Source organism: Nannospalax galili, unplaced genomic scaffold, assembly GCF_000622305.1.
Source record: "Nannospalax galili isolate Female #2095 unplaced genomic scaffold, S.galili_v1.0 scaffold127, whole genome shotgun sequence".
Lineage (NCBI taxonomy): Eukaryota > Metazoa > Chordata > Mammalia > Rodentia > Spalacidae > Nannospalax > Nannospalax galili.
This window is the reverse complement of record NW_008360326.1, coordinates 6,822,268-6,828,891: the sequence shown is the minus strand read 5'-3', so window position 1 is coordinate 6,828,891 and position 6,624 is coordinate 6,822,268. Positions and strand designations below refer to the sequence as shown.

General features: G+C 40.6%; 1 pseudogene; it reads left to right on the top strand.

Moving 5' to 3' along the window:
- LOC115068909 overlaps window positions 1–2,202 on the top strand; it is an 11,899-nt pseudogene extending 9,697 nt beyond the window's left edge.
- Window positions 2,203–6,624: the final 4,422 nt, after the last annotated feature.

The window sequence follows — 6,624 nt, the reverse complement described above, 5'->3', positions numbered from 1 at the left end:
TGTCTTTAATGTGACATTGTCAACCTGGAGCTTTGAAAAAAGTAGTCCTTTCATCCCCCAACCATTTCCAGAAGGGGTGAATTTTCTTATCATGAATCTTTGGTATTAGGTTACAAAAAGCCACTTAAAAATTAAACAGTGACCTTTGTACTATAATTCTTTTAGTTCGAAGCTATTAAGAATTCATTTATAAATAGAACATATCCACGGACTGGGGGAGAGCCACTAATGAACAGGAAGTTAGGTTCACAAGCTGTGAAGATTGTATTTGGGTGGATAATCACAGCTGTAGTATTGAAGTTAAGTTTGTAATTACCTCGAACTTTGTCAAGAATCAAGTGATTTCAATCCCCCTCCCTCCTTTCTCTTTCTCAAGTTCTTTACTTTTTAACGTTTTATTCCTACTTGCATGCTGAGTTTAATGGCGAATATACCCGCAGGTCTAGCCCCGCACTTCTCTCATCACATCTGGGATTCTGGGAGGGAGGTGTGATCCCCATCTTAAGCCATGAAGAAAGGAGCCATGAGCAGATGCTCCTGTAGGGGGTGCAGTAGCTTGGAATGGAAAGGAACACTTTCCCTTTCCTTCCAAAGCCAAGAGAAGCAACATAGCTCCGCAAGAGAGTGGAGCAACCCTTGGACCTGAGCCAGGAAAGCTTAGACCATGGTGCAAAACACCCACATTCTGGATGCCACACCTACTTTTGATGTGGTGCGTCTTTGATAAATTGGGTTGAGTAAGGAGTTCTCCTTGGGTCCTATAAGTCAAGAAACCCCTTCCACGATGGGCTAAAGAATAACAAAAGCATAGTAAGGGCAGCTCTAGCAAACAGCTGGTTTACATAGGTGATAGACACAGGCTAATTCTTGTCAAGGTGTTCCAAAAAATGAAGAAGAAAATGGAGACTAAGTCATCCAAGGCAATTTCAAAGAACATTTAAAAGGGCAAATAAGTGATCTACCACATTTCAGAATTACAATATTATAGATAATGAAGTAAATAAGTTCAATAGCAGAGAAGAGCCTGGGGCTCTGCCCCCACGTATATGAAGGCACAGTAATTGTCAGAGCTGCATTTCGTATAATGAGGAGGGAGAATGGCCAAAAATGAAGTAGCCAAATTGTTTATCTATGTGGAAAATGAAATCTGATACCCGTTTTACATCACACATAAAAATGAAACCTGAAATAAGATCCTTAATGTAAAAAGCAAAGTTTCAAAACTGTTAGAAGAAAACATGAGATGACCATAAAAATATGATGTTAAGATATCAAAATCATATCTTAAGACACTGCAAGTGCAAACCCTGAGAAGGGAAATTAAGAGTTTAGTCCTTAGCAGGAACAGAGAACCCTGAGCAGATCCACTGCCTCAGCAGTCTAGTTATCACCACACCCGGGGAGGAGCCTCAGCTGCCAAAGCCACCTCTGTTTACCATCACCTTAACTCTGCACAGGGGGATTCAGCAGCTGCCTGCAGCCCCCCCCCGCCACCCCCCAGCAGGCAGTAGGAGCCAGCAGCCTGGGCAGCTCACATCCAGAACAGTAAAATGGTTCAAAGTAAGGAACAGATACGGTTTTATCAACAATGACACCAAGGGAGATGTATCCGTACATCAGACTACCATAAAGGATAACAACCCCAGGAAGTGCCTTCACAGTGTAGGAGGTGGAGAGACTGGAGTTTGATGATGTTGAAGAAGAAAAGGGCAGCAAATGTCAAGGACTCTGGTGGACTTTCAGTCCATGGCAATAAATATGCAGCTTACCATAACCATTATAGACACTATCCCAGTCTTAGGGTCCTCCAGTCAATTACAGCAGAATTACCAGAATAGTGAGAGTGGGAAGGGAATGAGGTATCAGGATGTACTCCTGAAGGCCAGACCCTGCTACAGGCAGAGGTCACACCTTACTACATGCAGAAACCCTATGGGAGTGGGCCACAGTTTGCAGCCGTCCTGTGCAGGGAAGAGTGGTGGAGAGTGCTGACAACCAGGGTTCAGGGGAGCAAGGGAGATGACAGAATATGTATGGGGTCATGCATTGCTGCAGGGCCCTCCTCTCCAAAGACAGCCTAGAGAGGACTACAATGAAGCGGACAAGGGAAATCAAGATAAGACCCAAAGTAAGCAGCCAACACAAAACTGGTATCTTCACAACCGCAATTACCGCGATGCAGATATGCCCAGAGAACCCTAAGCCTCAAGATGGCGAGAGACAAAAGCAGCTGATCGTTCAGCTGAGAGTTGGTCGGTGGGCTCCTGAGTAGGGTGGGACATGGAAATGGTGGCTTTACTGTCTCTGCTATCATCCAATTTAGTCATCCAGCCAGAAAAAATGAATATGAAATTCTAATAATAAGAAATGGTCAAAAGATTAGAGCTGAAGGCAAGTGTTTGCTTTTTGCCCATTGACCAGGCACACTAGAACTATCTGCTATATCTAAGCAGTATGGAGTTTTTATAATTTTATCTAAACATGGCTCTTTGGGGTAATGAAAAAAAAACTGTTTTTTTTTTTATTTTTAAAATTATTTATTTATTTATTATTGTTATTTTAATTATTGTTAATTTTTGAGACAGGGTTTCCCTATAGTGCCCACTGGCCTGCAACTCACTATGTAGACCAGGCTGGCCTCCATCTCACAGGGATGCACCAACTTCTGCCTCCTGGGTGCTCCAGGTCCACAAACTTGTTTTTCCAAAGAGCTTGGTTTTTCTCAGAACATCTTTAAAGATTTTAAAATTGTTTATATCTGGTCAAGTTGAGAATGTTAGGAACTTCATTTTTAACTTGTAATAAAAGTCTACAACTTGATTTTTTTAAGTCAACAAACAGCCAGCGCCTGTTAATAAAAGCCTTAAATAATAATAAAAAGTAAATTAGACATTTGATTACACTGAAATTAAAAATATCTAAGAACAAAATGAAAAGGCAAAACAGAGATTGAAAAGTGATTTCAAACTTGCATTAATAGCAAGGATCAAGCCAAACATGATTTCAATAAATCAATGGTCAGCAAAGCAGCAGCCTGGTAGACACATGGGTATTGAATACAGTTGCACAGGTCACACAAGAGGAAACCTGTACATCCGCTAAATATAAAAAATACATTTGACTTCATTTAAGGTAATGCAGATTAAGGCATTTCATCCTTATAACACTGGCAAAATTTAAAGCCTGACTTTCTAGTGAAATAGAAATGTGTAGAAATGGGAAGTTTGAAGCATTGTCAATGGGCATATAAGCTGAAATCACCATTTTTAGAAGAATTTACTACTACCTAGAGACACAGGGAGATGCACGTGACAAAGTGCCCTGTGATTTCCTTTGGAGGTAAATAGCCCCAGAAGTGCCCAAAGAAGCATGCATGCAGATCTTCTCTGTGGTACAGAGCACAACAGACAAAAATTCACAACATAAACGTCCATCAGTAGAAGAATGGAAAAACTGCTATGTTTACACTTGAATAAAACAAAATAGTTGAGATAAATGAATCAAGATTTTATATATATATATGTAAGAATAAATGCTGAATATAGGTTGAGTGAAAATGTAGGCTGCTATATTATTACTGCATTGCTTTGACTTAAATTAAATATACGCAAAATAATATCATATGCTATTGGGAAATACTGATACCTGTGTGGGACGGTATTAACTACAGGATGGTAGTCAAACTTGCAGAGGAAAGGAGAACTGAATAGGGGAAGCATTAAAGATGACTTCAGAAGTATAGATCTTCATTTATAGAAAGAAGCAAATATGGAAACCAGCAACATTTCTGTTTTCCTGTTTCTGGGTGGCAGATGTAGACAAGCTATACATATACATGCATGACCATTTATATGACATACTTTTCTGGCAGGCTCTGTGTTCTGCAGTCTTGGGTTGAGCTAGCAATTTCCTCTTCCTGGCTCTGTCTCCTACACAAATTATTTCATCCCAGTGACCTAAGTTCCCTCTTCTTCAATAGTACGTAATTCAAGTCGTTGTTCTAAAGGTTAAATTAAAATATATATGGCATAAAATATTTTGAGCATATTAGCAAGATAGCTGGCATAGAATAGGCACCAATAAAATGCTATTATTTTTATTTCTTCAATAAATATCTACTTGTGTATTGCCAAGCTTATAAAAATAAATTACCTGGAGTCAAATTATAATGCTTCATCAATAACTTTAATATCATGTGCAATAGAATTGAGTGGTTCTCTTTGACAGTTTATAGGTATGATTCCCAAGTGGCCTGAAGCAGCTCTCTTTTGAAAATTCCTTTTTAAAAGTATTGTAAAGCCATGATGGCCAAGAGAACTTTCTGTAATGAGAAAATGTTTTCTGTTGCCCAATATAGTAGCTGTTAGCTACACAGGGGCTATTAAGTACTTGAAATGTAGCAAATAACCTTGGGAGGCTGAATTTTCATTTTATATCATTTTAATTAATTTAATTTTGAATGGCTGCATGTGGCTAGCAGATGCCACATTGGACAGGGCAGATTTAAAGTAATAAATTTGCCTGTAGTCTCAGCACTGGGAAGGTGGAAAGAGCAGGAGCAAGGGTTCAAGGCCAGCCTGGACCACATAGTGAGAACTTGGTGTAAAACCGAAGTACACAAAAATTTAAAAAATAAGAAATAAAATGTTTTTTCACAAGTATGTATGGTGCACCTACTCCATGTAGAACAGTATGTTGATTGATGGGGAAACAGAAGGTGGTTTGCACTTTCAAATTTATTACCTGAGAAAGAAGAAATAGATGCCCTTGAAACCTCAACAGGAGGCAGCACTGACTGAGCTAATGTGAGTGTAACCTAAGGGTGTGTGGCAAATAGTCACTAGATTTCACTGGACAGCTATAATGAAGGAGGGCTCCCAGGCTGTGGCAGGTTGTAATCGGGACTTAAGAGATAAATATTCTATAAAGAAATGGACAGGAAAAAGGAGACATTCTTGACACCCAGCTCAGCCTAAGCAGAGCAGAGGCTAGAGTGAACCGAGTTGCTGAGCATCTGCTAAGAAAGGTGTGCCTACCCAAAAAGCTGGGCTTCAGATGACTTTTCCTTCTTTATCCTCATCCTCACCTTTGTGTTCACCCATCCCCACTTCCCGCCTCCCCCTGTAGTTCACCTGCGTGTCCCACTTGCCTGCTGTCCCTTCTGCATGGATCGCCCCTTCTGGTAAATTCTAAGTGGGCTTGGTTTTCTCTGTGGAGAGCTTTCCTACTTTGGGTCTTCCTCCTGGTGTACAGGATGCCCCCTTATGTTTTTAACTGTTCCCAGGCATAGGTCTACTCCTGACCTTATGACATACTCTTGCAATAAAGGTTACCATCCCTAATAGATCAAGAGCTCTTGAAAGAAGGAACTGGGTCTTTGTATCCCTAGCACTGACTTATTCCACATGCACAAATGATTTTGTCGCACAGAAATGGGGAGTCTCCAGAGACTTCTTTGCATAGATATGGCCTGACCTTTGAAGCATTTAAGTGATATAAACTGTTAATAATATTCAATATGAATAAATCATCCTGAAACAATGCACCATCTCTTGGAGGCAGTAAGTTACCAGGAATATTTTGAAAGCATAGTAACATGTTTTCTATTTCTAAATCTCTGAGTGTGTTGGGGGCGTGGTTCACATAGACATGTGTACACATGTGTGTGGTGACCAGAGGTCAACTTCAGGTGTCATCCCCAGGTTATTTGTATTTTTGAGGTAGGGTCTTTCACTGAACCCAGAACTCTTAAAGTTGGCAAGGCTGACTGGTCAACACACTCTAGGATTCCACTTGTCTTTACCTCCCCAGAGCTCCATGCCTAGTATGGTTTATTTGGGCTCTAGGGATCAACCTCAGGTTCCCATGCTTAAGGGGAAAGCAAGCAAGTTCCCATGCTTTACCAACTGAGCCATCTCTCCAGTCCTGTTTCTAATTTTTCATGTAACTTTCTCTAGCGTAAACTTTCCCTTGATAATCTGCATAGCCATGGTTTGCTCCCATGTTTCTGTCAGATCTTATTCTAATGCCTCTTCTATAGCCAGGCCCAAAACCTCATCTGCATCACTTATTTCCACCACCCCCTTGCTATATTTTTCCCCATACCACATATGACCACCTCACACAGTCATTTTATGTATTCATGTGTTTTGTTACCTGCCACCCTCCCTCTGGGATCACACCATACGAGCAAGATTTTTAACTGCTTCCTTTACTGCTATATCCCTGGCATCTGCAATGGGATCTGACACAGAGGCTGTTGTGATTGTTATAATAACTGTTATAATCAGAAGAGGAAAGAAATATCCTAAGCTTCTTGTACTCAAACTAAGATTTTTCCAGTAAGACAACAAGCAGTATTTATTGAGAAATAATCATCTAAAATCTAAAGCAACTTTAAACACAAGAAGCAACCCCAGAGGCTGGAGAGATGCACTCACATAAAAGCTAGGCGTGATCTTTCACATGCTGTAACCCCAGCACTAGGGGAGACAGGAAATTACTGAGGTTCGTTGGCTGTCAGACTGGCTGAAAAACCTAAGCTCCAGGTTCCATGAGAGATCCTGCATCAAAGGAACAAAGCAGGTTCAGCAAGAGACCCTGACTCAGATGAACACGATGGAA